The 22,392-nt window shown below is 44.6% G+C and overlaps 1 long non-coding RNA gene across 1 annotated transcript; it reads right to left on the bottom strand.

Moving 5' to 3' along the window:
- Positions 1 to 1,347: 1,347 nt before the first annotated feature.
- On the bottom strand, positions 1,348 to 20,677 carry LOC116669004. Its single transcript, XR_004326370.1, has 3 exons — positions 20,603 to 20,677; positions 13,757 to 13,762; positions 1,348 to 1,359 (listed from the first exon to the last, which is right to left on the bottom strand). It is a non-coding gene; the product is annotated as an uncharacterized LOC116669004 (long non-coding RNA).
- Between the last annotated feature and the right edge of the window lie 1,715 nt (positions 20,678 to 22,392).

Raw genomic sequence — 22,392 nt, forward strand, 5'->3', positions numbered from 1 at the left:
CTATACCCTCTCCCCTGATTCTAGTTCTTATAGGTGATATTCTATCCTTTTAGTAGCTGAACTGTTTTTAATGTAGAACATGAGATCATACAAGAAATTCCCATAATTATGAACTATTATATACCAACAAGTTGGACAGCCTAGAAGGAATGGACAAGCTTCTAGAAATACACAGTCCACCAAAACTGAATCAAGAAGAAATAGATAATTTGAACAGACCAATCATTAGAAGTGAAATAGAACCTGTAATTTAAAAAATAAACAAAAAAACCTCCCTGCAAATAAAAATCGAGGACCAGATGGCTTCACTGAGGAATTCTACCAATCATACAAAGAACAATTTACACAAATCTTTCTCAAACTCTTCCAGAAGACTAAAGAGGAGGAAACACTCCCAAGCTCACTGTATGAAGCCACCATCACCTTGATACCAAAACCAGACCAAGACACCACCAAAAATTATAGGCCAGTATCTTTGACGAATATAGACGCAAAAATTCTCAACAAGATGTTAGTAAACCAAGCCCAACAACACATGAAAAAGATCATACACTACAATCAGGTTGGATTCATAGGGTCACAGGATGGTTCAACATATGCAAATCAATCAATGTGTTGCACCACATCAACAAAAGAAAGGGTAAAACCCACATGATCATCTCAACAGATGCAGAAAAAGCATTTGATAAAATTCAATATCCATTCATGATAAAAAACTTAACAAAAGTAGGTATAAAGGGAACATATCTCAACATAAAAAATCTGTTTATGACAAACCTACAGCCAACATAAAACTCAACCATGGGAAGTTGAAAGCCTTTCCACTAAAATCTGGAACAAGACAAGGATGCCCACTCTCACCAATTCTAGTCAACATAGTATTGGAAGTCCTGGCCATAGCAATCAGACAAAAACGGGATCCAAATTGGAGGGAAGAAGTATCTAAGTCACTATATGCAGATGACATGGTACTATATATAGAAAACCCTAAAAAGACTCCACACAAAAACTACTAGAGCTGATAAATGCAGCAAGATGGCAGGATACAAGATTGATACACAGAAATCTGTTGCATTTCCTAACTATACTAATAATGAAATATCAGAAAAGTTAAAAAAAAAATCCCTTTTAAAATCACATCCAAAAAAGCAAGTTATTTAGGAATAAACTTGACCAAGGAAGTGAGAAATTTATACACCGAGAAATAGAAAACATTCTATAAAGAAAATTAAATATGACCTAAAGAAATGGAAAGATACCCTATGTTCTTGGATTCGAAGAATTAATATTGTTAAAATGGCCATTCAACCCACAGCAACCTACAGATTTAATGCAATCCCTATCAAATTACCCAGGACACTTTTTCACAAAACTAGAACAAACAATCGTAAAATGTATATGGAACCATAAAAGACCCAGAAATGCCAAAGCAATACTGAAGAAAAAGAACAAAGCTAGAGGAATAACCCTCCCAGACTTTAGGCAATAATACAAAGCTATGGTAATCAAAACAGCATGATATTGACATAAAAACAGACATATGGATCAATGGAGCAGAATAGAGAGCCCAGAAATAAAGCCCCACACCTACGGTCAATTAACATTCAACAAAAGAGGCAAGAATATACAAGGGAGAGAAGACAGTCTCTTCAGTAAATGGTGTTGGGAAAGCTGGACAGCTGCATGTAAATCAATGAAGTTAGAACATTCCCCCAAACTAAACACAAAAATAAACTTGAAATGGCTTTAAAGACTTAAACTCAAAATGGCTTAAAGACTTAAACATGATAAGACCACCATACATTTCCTAGAAGAGTACACAGACAAAACATTCTCTGACATAAATCATAGCAATGTTTTCCTAGATCGGTCTACCAAGGCAATAGAAATAAAAGCAAAAATAAGCAAATGGGACCTAATTAAACTTAGAACCTTTTGCACAGCAAGGGAAACCACAAACAAAACAAAAGGCAACCTACAGAATGGGAGAAAATATTTGTAAATGATTCAACTGACAAGGGCTTAACTTACAAAATATATAAATAGCTCATACAACTCAATAACAAAAACAACCTAATCAAAAAGCAGGCAGAAGACCTAAACATTTCTCCAGTGAAGACATACAAATGGCCAATAGGCACATGAAAAGATGCTCAACATGCTAATTATCAGAGAAATGCAAATCAAAACTACAATGAAGTATCACCTCACACCAGTCAGAATGGCCATCATTTTTTCTTCCCAAGAAAAAATACATATATGAAATTAAGATGAGCAGAAAATTTATTAAAATTAATTTTAAAATAGTTATTAGATTAGATATTACTTCAACAAAAAGTCACATGATATATTTCATTATAAATAGGCAATTGGCCCAACAAGTAGTCCACCTCATGCTCTATGGGGATGGTCCATTGGAACTTTTTTTTTTCCAGAGGTAGGGGGTAATTAGGTTTGTTTGTTTATTAATTAAATGGAGGAATTAGGGATTGAACCCAGGACCTTGTGCATGCTAAGCATGTGCTTCTACCCCTGAGCTATACCCTCCCCTCTCCACTGGAACTCTCACAACTCAGTCACTGACAGAGCCCTGTGCTGCCAGGTTATCACACACGTGACTTTGAAACAGTTGCCTGAATGTAATTTAAGTAAGGCCTGGAGAGACAATAAAATTACCCAATTCATCTCCTGCCATTTCCTCAACTTTTTTCTTTCTTTTTTTTTTTTTTTTCTCCAGAGGAGTCTTTCCTTCGCAATAGTCACAAGTCTTCAGTGCCTGGTGGAAATTCTGAATGGAAGAATGAAAGTATTCCTCAGCAGACCTTTACATGTTTAAGTATTTGAAGCTTGAATGGCTGCTTCTACAGTTCCTATCAACAAAATTGTAATGGTAGCCTTCATCAACGTAAGTTCAGAGCCCATTTATTAGCTGTGATACCATGAGAAAGTTAATCAGCTTCTCTGAGCCTTAATTTTTTAAATTGAAATATAGTTGATTTACAATGTTAATGTTTCTAGTGTACAGCATAGTAATTCGGTCATTTTTTTAATATTATCTTTTAAAATGGGGATTATACTATCTACCTGTGGAGTTGATGTATTAAATAATAAATATAAAACATCTGTCACATGAGGAGACAATCAAACAATAACCAGAGCATAGAGTCAGCAAAATCTTGAAAGGCCTCTAGGGTCTCGATAGATTCAAGAAGCAGTCACAGGAGAAAGGATCACGTAAAGTAAGTTACTGCGCTGTTATGGTTTAAAAGCGATCAAGGGGACCTTTCTCGTGAACGTGCCCCTGCTTTAATAACACACAAAGTGATTAGTCCATCTTATAACCACTTTTTATTATGCCAGATTTCCCTTTCACTTGTCAAATTGGCCTTCAATGTTTTTTTAATCACAACAGGTACATTAATACTGGGTTGTCATAGGTTAAGGTTAGGGCTCTAGTCCTAAGGACCAAAAGTGCCAGCTTTGCACCAGACCAGGCAGGGCTGGAATTGCGCCGGAGAGCAACAGCAGGGCTGAGGCCGGAGACCCGAGAGCAACTCCCTCCCTGCCAGTCTCAGGTTCTCATGTTGCCTGCAAGCTTGTCTTGGTCGTCAGCCGCTTTTGGCAGCAGCTGCCTATTTGTCTTTCTCAAAGTCCACCAGGAGGGCCCAGCAAAGTTGGAGAGAAGAAACCAAGGAGTCAGGGGCCCTAAAAGCCAAACCACACAATGGAAACTGGTTTAGCAATCAGCTTTGTGTCTCTGACATCTTAAAACGAGCTCAACTCATCCCCTAGACTCTCATCTCACTTGACGGCCAGATCCAAATAGCCACACATAATTCTCCAGTTAAGCCAAGTCGGAGTGGGAAGTATAGGAGAGGCTTCCCTAAATTGAGTCATACGTCACTACTATTTTTATGAGTCATTCTTTTATAGAGGGACTTATTCTTCCCTCTACATGATTGTCATGCTCTTTATTTAGAACTTGGCGACTTCTTTTTTTGTTCCCTCGTGTTTCTTGAATCAGTTAGGATGAGGCTCGACTGTGAGTAACAAAATCCCAAAACACTGCATTTCATGTAATAAGACTCATACTCTTGTCACATTTGAACTTCTCTGAAATTGGAATGTGTCACACAATTGGATGGGGTAGCTGTTTAATTGGCAGTGGTTTCTTAGTGTTGTATGAAATAATGCTGTCTTAACATTCAGTGACAGAGCTGATGGAAAATGGTAATTGTGGCTTCAACATTAGAAGTTTCTTTCTCTTGCCTGTAAAACATGAGGAAACAGTCTAGGGCTGTAAAGAGGCTTCACAAGCTCATCAGAGATGGAAGCTCCTACGATCGATCCTGCTCCACCATTCTCAACAAATAGTTTCTACCTCATGGTGCAAGGTGGCTGTCGCGGGTACAGCCACTGTGTCTACATTCCAGCTATCATGGAAGAAGGGCATTCTCCTCCCACTACGGACGCTTTCTAAGGTATATATATAGTATTTCTAATTCCAGTCTATTGGCCAGAACTTAGTTGCTCTGCCATACCTAGCTGCAAAAAAGACTGGGAAATACCTTTATCCTGAGTGGCCATCACTAAATACAGTTTGGCCACTAAGCAGCTGTAAGATCTTGGATAAACCCCTTTTCTAAGTCTCAGGTACTTCATGCATAAAGTGAAGGGTTGGGGTCTATAGAATCGAAAGCTAAAGTAGGAAGAAACCTCAGAGAATTGGCATTTCAGGGCTGGAGGTTCAGCTGGTCCAGTGCTTTGCAAACCATTCCCAGGAGCAGCGCTGCGGGAGGGCGCAGCCCTGCAGTCAGGGGGTATCCAGTAGTCACGTGCCGGGCTTATATAGGGAGCGGCAGTGGGGAGGGGGGTGGGTTGCAAAAGATTTCATTTGATTAAAGGTTTCCATTGCTACCAAAAGATGAAAGCCAGTGATTATTAAAATCCCAGAACTGAAGAAATTGAGGCCTAGAAAAGGAAATTGGCTTTTGCACTATTAATCATCAATGACCAGAGACAGGACCTGAATCCAGTTTCCTGACTCTTGGTCTTTTCATTGACACCCTCCTGCATCTGCCCTCTGAATGGACAGCCAGTCCAACTGTTCCCTGGACATTTGCAGCGACCTCACACGGGCTCAGGATCTCACAAGGCAGCCAGCCCCCAATCATGTGTGCTTTGTTGGCCAGAACTGACTGTCAGGACTTCTCCTGAGTGGAAGCCTGGTTCCCCATAACCTCCTGTTGGTTCAGGTCATCCGCTCTCAAGCTTCATGGGATAAACCTAATCCCTTTTCCATCAATACTGAAAGACCATTCACCTGTTCCTGTCCTCTCCTACCAGGTCTCCCATGATGACATGGTTTCCAGGCCTTTCCCATGTATGCCATCCTTCCCTGGACACTGTTCTAGTTTACCAAAGTTCCTCTTAAAACGTGCTCCCCAGGCAACCCGATGTTGCTTCATCCAGCAAGGGGCTGCGATTTTATTGCCAACACTTCTTTTAAATGTAGCCTACAATTGCATTACTGTTTGTGTATAGCAATAACGTTGCCGCTTTAAATTGTGTCAACAGCCTTTTCCCCTTAACTGCCCTCAAGCCAGATTTCCTCCATCATCTACTTGTATCCTTGAGTTTTTAGATCTGAAAACAGAGTTCTGGATTTGTCCATTGATTTATTTTGTTAGCATTACATGATCATTTCAGCCTGTCCATCTCATCAAATCTTTCCTTTTTTTTAATCTTTTTTCTTTTTCTTCTTGTCAGGGGAGGTAATTAGGTTTATTTTTCTTTAATGGAGGTACTGGGGATTGAACCCAGGACCTCATGTGTGCTAAGCATAAGCTCTACCACTTGAGCTATACCCTCCCTCCCATCAAATCTTAAATGTACCCTCTAGCGCATAGTCTCTCCCCTCTTCTCAGCTTTGTCATCCACAGATTGATCAATAAACTTTGGGATCCAAGTTACAGACACAGATGTACAAATCTCCACAACTCCCCTCCCAGAGCACCAGGAAGGCTGGGCATGTATGTCTTCCCAGCACAGCAGCACCCACATTTCTCCATCTTGCTCACAGATCCTAAGAACAGGCAGAACCTTGCCGAATCCCTCACACTCTCCCCGTGGCATTTCGCGGGCATCCTGAGCATTCCTGTTACTGAACCGTGTGCCTGATGCAGTCAGGCCAAAAAATACCAAACGAGGTTTGGAGCAGAGAAAGGTTTATTGCTGGGCCAAGAAAGGAGAATGAATGGCTTATGCCCCCAAAAAACCCTGAAAGGTTTATGCTGAGCATTTTTAAAGGCCCGCTGAGGGCAGGGTGTCCCAGGGTCTGTGATCAGCTGTGCACAGTTCTGATTTGTTGATGGTACCCAATCCTTAGACACCAGAAGCTCTGGGCGCTGTGAGCTCCTGATCATCAAGTAGTTAATTTCTCCTGTTTGGTGGTGGGTTTTAGCATCTGGAAAGCTCAGGAACTATGCATGAGACCCTGTCATCTAGGTACTTCAGAGAGGAGCTACAGCAGAGGACATGGGGGAGGGGTCTGTGCTGGGAAGGCCCCATAGGGGCCTGCTCGGTTACAATTCCCCCCTTTTCTTTGATGCTCCTCAATCTTGAGGAGAACAGGTGTTGGACAAGAAGGGGAATAATATTTTGGACAGAGAGGTTAACCACAAACTCGGCAGAGGAACTTGGTTTCAGTCTCCAATCCTGTTTCATCCCTCCCCGCATCTTTCAAGGAATAGGGCGATGACTGCTCTGACTACTTCCTGCTGAAATGGGGCACAGTCCTACCAAGATTTGGGGAATGGACACCAAGTTGGAAATATTCCCAAATTCCAAGTCTTGGATCTGAGTCCTGTATGATCAAGATCTCATTTCCTGAGGAATTCAGGAGAATAAGCATGAACACAGTCTGGACCTGGCCCTTTGGGGGAGCCTTGTAGCCAGGTAGTCAGTTGTCTACTTTTATCTGAGTAGGTTTTAACTTTTGATGTGGTATTAACACATATATAACAAGAACTATTGGCCACTAGGCATCTCCTTTTTTCTGCTAACATCTGATCTAAAAGAATTTTATTGTCTAAAAATTCAATAGTTATAAGAGATTTTGAGGTCATAAAGTTGCAGCTGCCAGCAGACACAGCTTTTAATGGCTCTCAACACAGGAATGTGTCTGAAATCACATCCACAAGGCCCACCTAGTTTTACCTTTGATGCCTGAACCACACCTACTCCATTTTGACTTTCAAATGCATTCCCCTCCCCAAGGCAGATGTACTATATGCATTTCCAAAAGGCCATAAACTTTACTGACCTAAGTGGCCTGTTTTAAGTCAAACCATGCATAAGCCAGAATGTCTTCCTCATACTTCAATATGTGCAGATTTCCCCATCATTCCCCCTTTTGGCAGGGGCAGAGTATAGCTCAAGGGTAGAGTGTGTGCCCAGCATGCACTAGGTCCTGGGTTCAATCCCCAGTACCTCCATTAAAATAAATAAATGAATATGAAAATAAATAAACCTAAATACCTCCCCTTTGGATTACAAATCTTTCATAGAAAGCATTGATGATCAAAATATCTGTCCCTCTATGCTGGGGTGGTAGCTACTGCTCCAGGTTTAGCTCGTGTCCCTTAGTGCTAGGCTTCCTTTGTGTTTGCCTGGTTATCCACGTTGCGGGGAAAACTCATCAGATGTTGTAAACAGGCTCTGAGGTGTGTTAAATGGGTAAACATTTTGCAGGCCGTACATTTTATCGCTTATACCCAATTGCTACAGGAGCATTGTACGTGTGCTTTTAGCAATAGACCTAAAGTAGGCACTGTTCTATCATACATCATCAGAAGTCATACTCTGACAACTCCATTAGAGAATTCTCTTTCTATTCTAAACATTGGGCGCTATACTGATACGGTGACAAATATCTGGTAAACAGCTCAATTGGAAAGCAGATTAAAAGCCAGCGATACTTTAGACAACCAACAAATTAGAAGCATATTCATAATTTCACTCAATCCCATGCAATCAGTCCCCTTTACCAACAGTTCCATGAAATCCGAGTTTTCACTAGACTTCTTAAACATCCTCCTCAGCTCAGCCTTATGATTTATAGGAAACCTGTACTTGTCAAAAAAGTCCTCTTGGTGAATCCTCTGTAAGATGAAGCAGTTCTGCAAAGCATCAGCTTAGCTGTCTACGAATGACAAAAGACCCAAAAAGGCAAAGTAAAAAATCTGATTACAATATTTTTGAAAAAGGAGCTTAATCAAGTTGCTATGACAAACATTCCAAGATAATAACCAGGATTATGACTGATAGCATTATAGCAAGTCATATTCAAATTTCAGAAACCTTATGTAATCTGTAAAATGTCCATATAACAACATCTATCCATACTGTATAATCCGAAGAGGCTTATCACTCATTTGACAATGCTTCCCGTGCACACATTCAACATACCAACAAACCCTAGTGAAACATTTTTCTCTGAGATGTCTCAGGGGGCCTCTGCAGCATCACGAAGTTAGCTGAAGTCAAAAGAATTTTAATTAGAATTTGATGGGAAGTTTGTCAAAAATAACAAAACTTTTCACACAATCTGTCATCAGAAGCAAAATAAGTACACTTGTTCTCTTAACTAAGAGGAAACAAATCTAGTCCTGCACCAGCCTACTTACAATAAAATCCATTTACTTACTTAAGTTTAATCTCAGCTTGACCATACAGGGAACTCCTTTTTTAGGGCTCCTTTTCTACAAACTCTTCCACAACTCTGTATGCATTTAGTTTGTCCCCCATTTCTTTTCCATTCAGAAACAAGTGGCTCTAGGACCAAACCACTTTCTTTTATCTTAACAAAATGCAATTCCATTCCTCACACCCTCCCTCCACTTAAAACATGCATCCTCCTTTCCCACTGCACACCCAAACACCTCCCCCACTACTCTTCTTCCAGCACACATCTAAACTGGAATCCTCAGTCCCCCCCAATCCCAGTCTCCAGTGAATGTTTCAGTATCTTATTTCGTTTGGGAATGACCGAGCTAGTCATCTCCTCAATAAGCATCCATCATTTAACCTAATTCAGCCCGACTCCAAAATTTCAAGTTACCAAATATCTGGAGAGATCACTTTTAAGAAGACATTCTCAAAACACAACTATTTCTATTAAAAAGTTCACTCAAAAGTTTTTTTTATCTCACTTGCATTTAATTCATTTATAAGAATTTTACCATGCCAAGTTATTTTTCCTTTCTGCTGACAAACTGCAACAGAACATGAACTTACTGGCCTTCAGTAAGCCTAGGTAATAAAAGACTGTATTGATTATACCAACAAATTTAGGCTAGCTTTAAGATCAGTATCAGTACTGAATATTTCCTACATCACATGAACCTGAGATTTGTTCCGTCTAGCTTCTTTTATACTTAGAAGTATTTGTAAGCACTTACTTTTTTTCTTTCTATTTTCAATAAGTTTTATTAACTGCTAGTCACAATACTTATCTAAACAGGTGGCTACAAAACATGAGAACATACCTTACACATTTTAATACATTTTCTCAATATAGTACGTTCCAGAATGATTTAATTTAAACATCAGTGAAATTCATTCAGGCTCCTACTTTTTTTTAAACTATGAAATATATCATTTATTCAAAAAACACAAACTATATACATATGTAAAACATACCAAAAAGCAAGTTTAACGAATCAAAACATTAGTAACACCACTGAGGTGCTCTTCAGCACTTATTTTTAAGTCAATTAAATAGAACTTATTCACAAGTCAATTTTTTACATAAAGACAGACAGAACCAGAGATCTCACCGTTTTTCCGCTTGAGTTTTAAAACCCTTTTTTTAATTTTTAAACTTGAGAGCCCAGTTAGATCATCTACATCTCAAAGGCACAAAATGAGAAATGCAAATTCCTCCTCTAACTACTTTAACAAAACCCAACCACCTTGGCCATTTTCAGGACTTTTTTCCCCACCCCGTTCCCCAGTAGACAATAGTATGTATATCATTTGCTTACATTCACATGCCTCACTTTCAGCAAAACCAGGAAGAGAGAACAGGATTTGGACTCAGGTACAAAACACACACCGCTGCCTCCCCCCACCCCCGAGATAAAAGCCAAAACAATCGCAAAAGGCCGACTTCGCTATAACAGCAGAGCCATTAGCAATTGTTCTCCAGATTTCAAGGAGTATGAGCCCACACAGCATCACCATAAAAAAAAAATATATCATTTTCTTTCACTTATGGGAACATAGCTGAAGATCTCCCAGTTTTCAAAATACACCCTACGGGGACTATGAGATGGAGCTCCGATAATCCATCCTTAATTATTCACAGCTGATGTTATCAACTAACAGGCAAACAGCAACTCAAAATGGTCTCTCAGGGTCAGTTTCCTAGCCCCACAAACGGGAATTCCCAATGCCCAGTCAGCCCAAAAGGGGAGAACCCCGACCAATGCCACATCAGAGATGAGGCTGAATGAATGACTAAGGCTAGAAAGGGAAAACCAACCAGCGTGACAGGGAAGGAGACCCTGGTGTCGGCACACGTGAGCCTCATTTCTCACCAAAGACATCTCCGCCGGCCAATGCCAGTACGGATACACACACGTATAAACAACAAACATGGTCCCACCAAAGACCAGATGAGGTATAGCCCCCAAATTCCACTTCCATTCCCAGACGGAAGCTTTCAGTGCGGCCTGGCTCCCGAAAGAGAAAGGGCCCAGAGGGGATCCCAATGAGCCCAGAACAGCTCACTTCCTGGAAGGGAACGAGCCCAGGTGGAGTGGGTAGAGTTTTCCCATCCTGCGCACCCTAAAATGATGCACAAAACAAGTAAGGTACGGCTGCACGGACACACAACCAGAGGAGGTGTAATCTAAAAATTCTACTTCCACTCCCAGACAGAGCCCTCCAAACAGACTGGCCCAGCTCTCGAAAGAGAACGGACCCAGAGCAGCTCACTTCCCTCAAGGGAACGAGCCCAGAGGGTTTGGAGAGGATTCCCAGCCTGCGCGAGCTGGAGCCACTCACCGACCCAGGCGACACTGAATGTGGACTGTAGTTCAGGACGTAGTTTCTTGGATCCAAACAGCCTGGTGCGGTGAGATGGTTGGCGTCTGTCGGGAGATTCCCCTCCAGTTCCCAGGACTGAAGTGAGCTCTGGCAGCTGCTGGGAACCCAGGGAAGTGGCTACCCCTGGCCAGGGTCAACTTGCGACGGGCGCAGACTCCTGGGCTGGCTTTGTAAGTCCATGTGCCCAAAGCTCAGAGAGGTCAATAAACACCAAACTAAGTTTGGAGCAGAGAAAGAGCTACTGCTGAGCTGAGCAAGGAGAACGAGCGGTTCAAGCCTCCAAAACCCCTGACTCCCTGAATGGTTTCAGCTGAGCACTTTCAAAGGCCCGCTGAGGGCGGGGCGTCCCGGCGTCTTTGATCAGCTGTGCACAATTCTCTGAGTGGTGGGTGGTGCTCAGTCTTAAAGCGCCAGAACGTCTGGGGGCTACTTGCCCATGATCATCAAATAGTTAATTTCTTCCATTTGGTGGTGGGTTTTAGCATCTGAAACACTCAGGAACTATGCATGAGACCCTATCATCTAGGTACTTCAGAGAGAAGCTACAGCAGAGGACGTCGGGGAGGGGTCTGTCCCGGAAACGCACCACAGGGTCCTTCTCGGTTACATTTCTACAGATGATCTCCAACACCTCGTCCCGCTGGAAAATTTCTGTGCCCTAGTGCTCCAAAAAGAGCATAAGGGTGATAAAACTAGTAGCAGGTAAAATGACATCTACTCAGGATGGGGGATTAAATGAGGATAATCCGCATAATCACCGGCACTTAGCAAGCCCTCGATAAACAATTTTGTGTTATGGTCACTCATCCGGGTCAGTGTTCCATCAGTGATGATGCAGGTAAAAGGCTGATGGCAGGAGACACAGCTGTCTTCAGAAAGGCTCGCCTGATGTGCACAATACTTGGGTTACCCTTGGTGCAGCTCATGCCTCAGTTGTCCACCACTTTACCTAATCTTTTCAGCTGGACTCTCTCTGAGGATAGCATCTCGTATCACAGTCTCCCCAGACTGGGATTTAAGGACTAGACGGGCGGTCCCCTTACCTGTCTACACCAGGGATTAGGTAAAGAATGGTGACACTGACTCCTTTGGCCTTCACCTCTGGACTTGCCTTTTTTTTTTTTTTTTTAAGTTTTTGGCTTTTTTTTTTTTTTTTTTTGAGAGAGAGAGGGGGAGGTTGATTTAATTAATTAGGAGGTTTACTTAATTAGGAGGTTTATTTAATTTAATTAGGTTAATTTATTTATTTTTAGAGGCAATACTGGGGACTGAACCCAGGACCTTGTGCATGCTAGGCATGGGCCCTACCACTTGAGCTGTGCCTTCCCCTGGACTCACCTCTGACACTCATGCTCCTCTCTGGGGAGCAGACTCCCTCCTGGGGGCCAGTGAGGGTCTCCTAGCGTTCCCCATCTGGCTCCTCAGTCCAAGCAGGTAACAAACATTCTTGATGGAGATCCTCATCCTTGCCCCTACCCTGAGCTCTGCATGGCCCCACCATTCCACCCAGACACCCCACAGACTCCTGCCCTGAAGCCTGTGAGCCCCGAAGCCAGGCTCTTATCTGCCTCCCGCACCCGCGCCCCCACCTTGGTGGCCCTGTCTCCATTAACTACCCAAATTCCACGCTCGCTCTTGGCCTGCTGTCTCCCCTCATCCCGAATCCTACTGTTCCTGGAACCCTACCAGTGATGCCTCCTAAACACCCATTTCCTCCATCTTCAGGCTCCCAGAAACTCTGACGTAACCATGGTGACAGCCCAGTCTGGCCCTCCAGCCTGGCCTCCCTTCCCACCCAGTCTTCCACTGTGACAGCAGTACTCTTGCCCTGTTGGAAAGCCTTCCCAGAACCCCTTCATCCCGCTCCCCAACAAAGCCTTAACTCCCTGGCATGTTGCCCAGCACCTGAGAGCTGTGTCCCCTGCACACTGGGCTCTGCCAGGATGTCCAGCTTCTTGCCTGGACCCCACGTGTCCTCCCAGGGACGCTTTTCCTCACCACGTGGCCACCGTCACCTTCTGATGCACCACCCGCCTCGCCGCCTTGGCTAGCACCAGACAGCTGGTCTCCAGCCTCCCAGGGTGCTTGGCAAACCTCTCCAACAACACGAGGTTTAGTTTATTATCATCAAATGAGCCTGCGTTGTTAGGAGCACCACTGGGTGCCAGGCATGTGCTTTGCACACGCCCTCTCTCTGAATCTTCCCAAGAACCCTAGGAGGTACCTAAACTGTACGCAGGCCCAATTTACTGGGGAGGAAACCAAGACTTGGAACACTGTAGCACTTTCCCAAGGTCCCTTAACCAGGAAGCAGATGAGTCTAGAGGCCAGGTCTGTCTGATGCCAGAGGCTGAACACTTCACAGCAGCACATCAGCTCCTTGGTGACAAGGGTCGTCCCTGCCCCTGCAGCCTTGCCTCCCAGGGACCAGTTTGCTCATTTCTCCCTCAGGCCGTGAGCCCCTGGAGGGTGGAGACCGCGTCTGGCTCGGGTTGCCTCCAGTCCCTGGCACAGGGCCTGGCACATGGACAGACTTTTATCTTGTTTGCTTCCTAAACCATTTGGTGCTGAGCCCCTTGGTGAACTGGAGAGATCCTTCCAGAATCTGTGCAGTGCCTTGGCCTGCAAATATTATGAGCCCCACTTCAAGCTCCGTCTGAATTTTTCCCCCAAAATACCCTATTCCATTGATCACCGACTTGATTCTTCAAGCTCCGAAGCAACCAACACCTACCTCATGGGGTTTCCATTTTGCCGAGAGCCATTTTGGTTTGGTTGGGCCTCGCTTCCTTCCTTGTGCAAGCAGCAAGTAGGGGCTGGACATGGGGGATCTCAGCCGCTCCTAGGGAACAGCTCTGCCACCCACACCGCTAGGTGGGCCCCAGTTGGAAAGCACATGGCTCTGCAAGCGACTCCCAACCCTGGAATCCTAACCTTGCCCACTGTTCCTTGGGATTTGGTCAAATGTGTTTCCAGATGTCCTGCTGGACTGCATTATGGCCAAATCAACCATTTCAGTCATCCCTGAAATCCAATTGCTGAGGTCAGCCAATCCCACAAGAATTCACTGGGTTCATTCAGACAACTGAAAAGAAGGAACAGGCCTCTCCCCTGAGTGCATGGTGATGGGAAGTACATCTCTGAGCAAGGCCTGGGCGTGCTCAGAGGGGCTCAGAGGACCCCGCTTAGGAGTCCTCAGACAAAGCTTGCAATCCCTGAAAGCAGGTGTCACACTGATCGTCACTGAACTCTAGGGACACGACAAGGGGACCTTGAAGGCATGCTCCATGTTGAAACCTGCCCAGCCATCCATGGGCTTTCAACATCCCACCTTCTCCACCCTCTAGTTCTGTTCTGTTCTCCAAAGCAGGACTTCCTCGTGGGGGCCGGAGGTGGTGGGGACACGGTAGGGGAATTTCTTCTGACTTTTCGGTTCTGGGCCCAGGCTCCCCATCACAGCCCCAGCACCCCAAATCCAGCAGGATTACTGCCAGAGACAGCTACCCCAGGGACTCTCCTCCTGTTATAAATTCAAGCCTCAGCTAAATGGAGACATTTGACTGAAATCAGTATTTTTATTCAGCAGGAAGGAGAGGAGTATGACTCAAGGACCATCCAACCCCTGGCTTCATGCTTTGCTCATGGGAAGCCTCCGTCTGAGTGGGGTTAGAATTTGTTTCATTTTATTTTTGCTGAGTTGCCTTGGGAGCCTGAACTTTGATCTGGGTGGGAATCACTAATTCACTAGCTCAAGAGAAGACACAGACCAGCATTCCACCTCCTGTCAGAATAAACTGCTCCCCCTGGGCTCAAGGAAGAGGCCTGAAGGCTGTCCCCTCCCCGCACCCCAGGCCCATCCCGCCTGCCCACCTGGGTTATCACCTTTCCCTGCTGCCTGGGTCCTGTCAGGGCCGCACCAGCCACAACCAGAGAGCAGGAGGCGTTGTTCCCCTTCAGCTGCTCTCCTGTAACTCCCAGTTAATTTACAATCTGTTTGCCATCTCAGATGTTTGGAAAGAAAACTCCTTAGTCAGCAGCCTTGGAAAGCTTCGTTTTCAGTGAAATCTGGATTCTTTATTCCCACCCCAGATTTTTTTTTTTTTTTTTTTTTTTTTTTTTTTGGTTTTGTGGCTGGAACCTAACATCTGTGGGGCAGGCAGGACCTCACGGGTCCTGTGTCACCAGACACCTGTTGAAACGATGCATTCGGGGGTAGAAAACCTGGGGAGAGCCCAGCGGTGACAACTGGTCTTTATCTAGTATCAGTCTCCACAGGCCACAAGACAGATTGGCTCTGAGCGAGGAGAACAGATGAGAAACAGTCCTTCCTGGTTCAGATGCTAGTGGGGACCGGCCAGGAACCCCTTCCCCTGAAGACTGACAAGAAGCCAAAGGCGCTTGAAGACCTGAACATTTTCCTGGCTGAAGGGGAGTGTCTGCCACCTAGATACTGAGAAGGGGTCCTCCCAGGCACTTCCACAAGGTGACATGTCAACCTGCCCGACTTTGAACCACCCTGTGGTGTGCTTCTGAGGATTGTGAAAGAAGGGACATGAGCTATTATTTTGGATAATCATTTCAACATGGAGCTTGGTAGAGAACAAAGGACGTAACTGGAGTGGCAGCTCATGGGCCCTGGGGCCTTCCCTAACTGCCCTCATGTATTCACCACGCCATGACTAAAGGATCCCGGGCCTTCAAGGACCACAGATGTGGCTGAACATTGCTGCTGGGAGAGAAGCAGGGATGAGGCAACCAGAGTTTGAATCTTGGCCCTGCCACTTCCTAATTGTGAAACGAAGTTTGTAAAATAGGGATAGGAATTAAATTTTAAAAAATACCAAAACAGGCTTCTTAGGAGAATTAAAGAGATAACTCTCATTAAACACTTACTATGACACTTGGAAAGAGTAAGTGCTCAATAAACGGTAGGTATATTATTATTATTTATTATTATTGAGGACACCAAGTTCTTATTTAGTACCTACGATGTGTTTCACCTGACTTGAGAGCTTTATGGGGTACAAGGCTGTTTACAATGCAGCACCTGATTCGATGAAATAATTAGGGACCAGCAGGCCAGCTGTTCATGACTGAATGATTATGAGCAACCGACTCTTGACTTGAATGGTGCCGAGGCTACAGAAGTAACTGAGCTCCATGAGGGGGCCTCCAGGAGATGCTGAAGGAGCTCGGGGATAGGAGATGGCAGCAGTGCCCAGAATCATCCAGGGAGACCTCAGAGGGCCATGCCTGGGGCATCCATAAAAAATGACCTTTGACAGTCAGTTAATGTTTTTAATTGTCTTGTGATGGGCTTGAAGGGTAGGTGGGATGTAAATGTGTGTATGGGGGAGGTGCTCAGCCAAAATCCATCCTAGGAGGTGAATCCCACAAAGGCTATCCATTCATTCATTCAGCTTCAGTTAAGCATCTGCTATGTACCAGGTGCTGTGTACATTTCCTTCCTAAACACACAGAAAGCATGTACCCTGGGGTTTTGTCAAGCATTTGGGACCCAGCCAAGCCTAGGAAGGTTAGCTATGTCCCCTGGGGTATCCCCTTTTCCTTCCTTAAGCCATCTTGAACCTTAGATAGCTTAGATTTTATTTACTTATTTATTTGCAATTTCAGGATAAATTATGGACATCATCACCTGTCACCCCCACACACCAACATCACATCCAAAATTTTAAAAAACATTCTAATTTCGAGTACTGTGACCACACCTACGAAAATTAACAATAATTTCTGAATACCATTTGAAACTTAGTCTATTCACACTCCTCCAAGTGTCCCCAAAAGGTCATTTAAGCTCAACTGTTCAAACCAGGGTCTGCTCAAGGAGTATGCATTCATTTAATTACATGTTCCTTTTAATGTAGAACAGTTTTCTCAGCCTTTTTTCATTGCCCTGATCTTTTTGAAAAGACTAGGCCAGTTGTCTTACAGACCGTCCCACATTCTGGATTTATCTGATTGTTTCCTGCTAGCATTTAGCTTTGTCCCTCTATCCCTTATATTTCTTATAATAGTGTCTTAGGCTCCTCAGGTTGCTTTCACAAAAACACTATGAACTGGGTGGCTTACGAACAACAGAAATTTATTTCTCACATTTCTCGAGGCTGGCAAGTAAGAGATCAAAGCTCTAGCTTGGCTATATTCTGGTGAGAGCCTGCTTCCTGGTTCATAGATGAGAAAGAAACAGCCCTGAGGGTGCTCTTGGCATGGCAGGGAGGCCCAAGGCCACGGCCAGGAAGGACCTACGTGCCCCAGGAAAGGTTCTGGCAGAGGGTTGAGGGTATTCAGCAACCTTGTCATCCAGAAGCCCCCAGCTGTGGGAACTGGCCTTTGTGTTGGGGCTGTCCCAACCCAAAAAGCACTGGCCACCTGGGGGATGGCCCTCCCTCTGCATGGCTCCCTCCCTCCCTCCCTCCCTCCTGCTCTGAACACTCACTAAAATGGTGTCCCAGCCCTCCCTAGCCCCCACCTGCTCTGATTTTTCTTCTCAGCACACATTACCAACATCTATTGTTTATTTTATGTTATCTGTGTCTCCTGCCAAGACTATAAACTTCATTAAGCCAGGAACCTTCGTTGCCTTGTTCACTGCCGTATCCCCAGTGCCTAGAACAGTTCCTCATATAAAGAAAGCACCTAGGGAATGTAGTTTGGTGCAGCCACTATGAAAAACAGTATGGAGGTTCCTCAAAAAACTAAAAACAGACTTACCATATGATCCAGCAATCCCACTCCTGAGAAAATCCCATATCCAGAGAAAACTCTAATTCGAAAAGATACATGTACCCCAATGTTCATAGCAGCACTATTTACAGCAGCCAAGACGTGGAAGCAACCTAAATGTTCAACAACAGATGACTAGATAAAGAAGTTGTGGTGTTTATATACACAATGGAATACTACTCAGCCATAAAAATGAATAAAATAATGCCATTTGCAGCAACATAGATGGACCTAGAGATGATCATACTAAGTGAAGGAAGTCAGAAAGAGAAAGACAAATATCATATGATATCACTTATATGTGGAATCTAAAAAAAAAAAAAAAAGACAAAAATGAACTCATTTACAAAGCAGAAACAGACTCACAGACAAAGAAAACAAATTTATGGTTACCACGGAAGAAAGCCAGGAAGGGATAAATTAGGAGTCTGGGATTAGCAGACACACTACTATATATAAAACAGAAAAACAACAAGGTCTTACTGTATATTCAATATCTTGTAATAGCCTTTAAAGATAAAGGATATGAAAAAGAATATATATATGTATAACTGAATCACTATGCTGTACATCAGAAACTAACACAACATTGTAAATCAACTATACTTCAATAAAACAAAAGACACCTAATAAACCTTGAATGAGTGAATGAATGAATGAATGAGCCCCACAACAAATTAGCCCAATTCCAAGCACATAATTGACCTCAAGTAAACAGATGCTATTTGAGGTTATCATCGTCCCAGGAACCTGTACTAAAATTCCAAAATTACATTTAACATTAAGTTGGGGGTGGGAAATCACATCATCCACAAACAGTAATAATAAAATCTCCCTCTGCCAGGCGTCTGACCTCCCCGGCCCTGGGTCACCCCTGCCCTCTCCTCCCTGATGCCAGAGTTTGGGCAACTCCTGGATGCCAGTGAGTCCAGGGCCTTTTGGCCATAAATAACATTTTGTCCCACTCAGCAAATAAGAGCCCTGTGAATTATGGCGTTTGGCTTGGAGGATGATTTGTTCTGTCTGATTTTTTTTTAAGTTGAGTCTGCTTTTTTTTTCCGTTTTCTTTTTTAGCCCTTAAATGCTGAACAGGTGCTGTATTCAACTCCTAGCCAAGGTTTGTGGCTTGGAGTGGGCGCTGAGCCAGGGGCCCTGGGAGCCGGGCTGGAAGCCGGGGTGCCGTGCACTGAAGGGTGAAGGAGGGGGACTGGCTTTTGTTTTGTTGGAGTAAAACCAACAAATGAGATGTGGGAGGGGGTGTCATCTAAAGAGGGGCTTCTCCCCCAACCCTCAGAGGGTCCAGGGATCCTCTGAAACTCTGTGCAACATATTGTGAATGTCTGCTTCTGAGCACCTTTCTGGGGAAAGGGTTTGTATATTTCATAAGTTTCTGGACAGAGTTTATGACACTGCCTCCCCTGCCATGGCCACCACCAAGAAAAGAAAAGAAAAGAAAAAAAGGTAAGAAAAACAGAGACAGCACCAGGTAGCTTCTCAGATATGTGACTTGACAAGGTTGCGTCAAACTCCACCACATCCCCTATCCCACCCAGGAGCTCAGGCTAGTTGGGGAGAGAAGGCCCGATGGGATAAAGCAGGTTGGGTTGTTTGGGTTTGTTTTTTTCTTATTTCTTGAGGGCTTCCTATATGTACAGTGCAGTGTTAAGCTCTGTAACAACAACAATAATAACAGCTGGCTCTTAGCTCACGCGTAGTAAATGGCAGGCACTATTCGAAGTGCTTTCCATGTATGAACTCGTTTCCTCTCCCCACAAGTCCTGTGAAATAGGTACTATTATTCTCATCTCATTGGACAGATGATAAAACTGAAAGAGGTTGAATAAGTTGCCCAAAGTCCACAGCAGAGCGGATTTAATCCCAGAGGATCTGACTGCAGGTCCCGGTGCCCATCTGCCCCCCAAGCTCTGTTATTGCACTTGAGCCAAACAACCTTGCCCTGAAGTACCTCCTATGATTATCTCCATTCTGTGGGTGATGACACTGCGGTTGGACAACCCGCCCAAGGTCCCCCTGTATGTTACACACATCCCCCTGTGAGGGCTAAGAGCCAAGGAAGAGTCCGGGGGATTCGGAGGCACGAGAGGTCACCCTGGGCAGGGTGACCAGAGGAGGAGCCAGGCGGAGGCAGTGAGAATCCAGAAGGCCACTCAACTCAGAAGCAGGTGCCTGAGGGACACCTCCTGGGGGCCAACAATTCAGGTCCCCCTGATCCCATGGCACTGCCTCCTTCCAGAGTCCGCAGCCAGGACAGGCAGTTTTGGAGGAGAGGTGGTCTCTAGGTTAATACTCACTTTCATTCCCCATTCTGCAACAAAGTCACAGGGGTCCCCCGAGGAGTGCCTTCTATGGGTGGAGAGAGATTAACAAGGCAGCCTGCCCAGCTCGCCCCTCCCCAACCTCCTCTTCGGGCCTAGACCAGGTGCCTTTTTGCAGTTCTGCAGGGGAACCCTCGCTCTCATGGGGAATCCCTGTGGTGCCAGAGTGCAGGCCACATGGAGACCTGGCTCATTAGGGACACATACAAAACAACTATAAGACAGGCCAGGCCCACTGCCACTGACCCCTACACACAGATGGCATCAAAGAGCCCATAACCACCCTACAAAGGAAGTACAGATGGAAATATGATCATTCCCACTTCACAGATGAGCTAAGTGAGGCTTGGAGGCTATACTAAGTTGACTGGCAGCCTCCTCAAAAGAGATGTCTCCCTGAAACCTGTGACTGTGACCTTATTTGGAAAAATAAAGTCTTTGCAAATATAATTAAGGATCTCAAAATGAGACATTCTGGATCAGGGTGGGCTCTAAATCCAATGACAAGCATCTTTGTAAAAGAGGGAGGGATGTGAATGTACTTAATGCCATTGAACTATACACCTAAAAATGATAAAAATTTTTTTTATTTTATTTATTTATTATATAATCATTTTATTTTGGCGAGGGGGGGGGGCGGTAATTAGGTTTATTTTTGGAGGAGGTACTGGGGATTGAATCCAGGACCTGATGCATGCTAAGCATGTGCTCTACCATTTGAGCTATACCCTCCCCCTAAAATGGTAAAATTTATGCTATGCATATTTTACCACCATATAAAAAATTAAATTTAATTCAATTTTTTTAAAAGAGGGAGAAGCAACACACAGAGGAGAAGGCAACGTGAAGAGGGAGGCAGAGATTGAAGTGAGGTGTCTTCAGGCTGAGGGACGCAAGGATTGCCAGCAACTGGTGGAAGCCAGGACAAAGGCATGGGAAGCGACTCTGCTGACTCTCTGATTTGGGACTTCTGGTCTTGGGCATTATGACAGAATAAATTTCTGTTGTTTGTGGTAATTTGTTACTCAGTCCTAGGAAACTACTAGGTTGAATGACATTAACTAAGGTCATGTGGCTCCTCTGTCATGGAGCCCTGGGGCTTCTAACTAAAAACCCAGCACTTGGTCCACTCTTGGGATATTTCCTGCTGCTGCAAGACGGGCCTCAGTGGTTCAGAGTGTAGGTGGGGCTCGAAGCAAGGCTTCCGTCTGTGTTTACCACCCTGGCCAGTGCAGAGCACCCCGCCTTGAGAGTGCAGATGACCCCTAGAGAAAACAAGTCACCGTACCACTGCCTGGCATCTCTCTCCTGAGGCCATGTGTGTGCAGGTACCTCCCGAAGATCTGTTTCTAAAGATCACGAGACTACTTGGTGTCCTGAATAACAGGAATGCCTCCAGGGGGCGCCCTCAAAGTAAACAGCACAAATGGCACCACTGGAGCTGCTGTGCACAGCCTGCACCACTGCACACAGTGGCCTTGACTACTTCTGCTGAACAGGTCAAATTCCCACATGACCAGCCCTTCAGCAGGCTGGCCCCACTCCGCAGGTCTCTGCTCTCTGGCAAAACTGACTGGTGGGTCCCAGCCTAAGAATGATGTAGGCTCCATCAGTCCTGGGCAGTGCAGGTCTTCGTATTTTGGAGCCATTGCTAGGAGGCAGGCCCTCATGCCCCGCATAGGCTCAGGCCCAGAGGAGCCTCTCCCCTGACTCCAGGGCCTGGGTAAAGCAGTCTGGGCCCCTGGCAGACCTTTCTCACATGTTCTGTGTGGTCAGCTAAGGATTCCCTTGCCCTAGATTTTTGAAGAAAAGTTGCAGTGAAACTTTAAGTTGTTGAGCTTGGGAGCTGCCATCAGAGTCCTGCAGCATTCCAGGCTCAACAACATCCCTGTCCTTCAGACTAGTTTTTAATATTTATTTAGACTCTATGAGCCAAATATACATATCAAATCCTATCTATATTATTATAGAGGTAGCTATATCTTTAAGCTAGTTGGAGAGGTGTTTCTACCACTTGCAACCAGAGTGTCTTATATACTTCTCTGAACCATCTGGACATTTTGTGGGAGCTTCCTTTCCTGCAGAGGGGGGCAGGGGTGGGTTGGGGAGGACATGAAGGCCTTTGGGTTAATGTGTTGGAAGCTGCTGCCAAGCTTATAAATTAAGAACGAGCATCTTTGAAATTACTGATTAAATCTAT

This window comes from Camelus ferus, chromosome 15 (genome assembly GCF_009834535.1).
Source record: "Camelus ferus isolate YT-003-E chromosome 15, BCGSAC_Cfer_1.0, whole genome shotgun sequence".
Taxonomy (NCBI): domain Eukaryota; kingdom Metazoa; phylum Chordata; class Mammalia; order Artiodactyla; family Camelidae; genus Camelus; species Camelus ferus.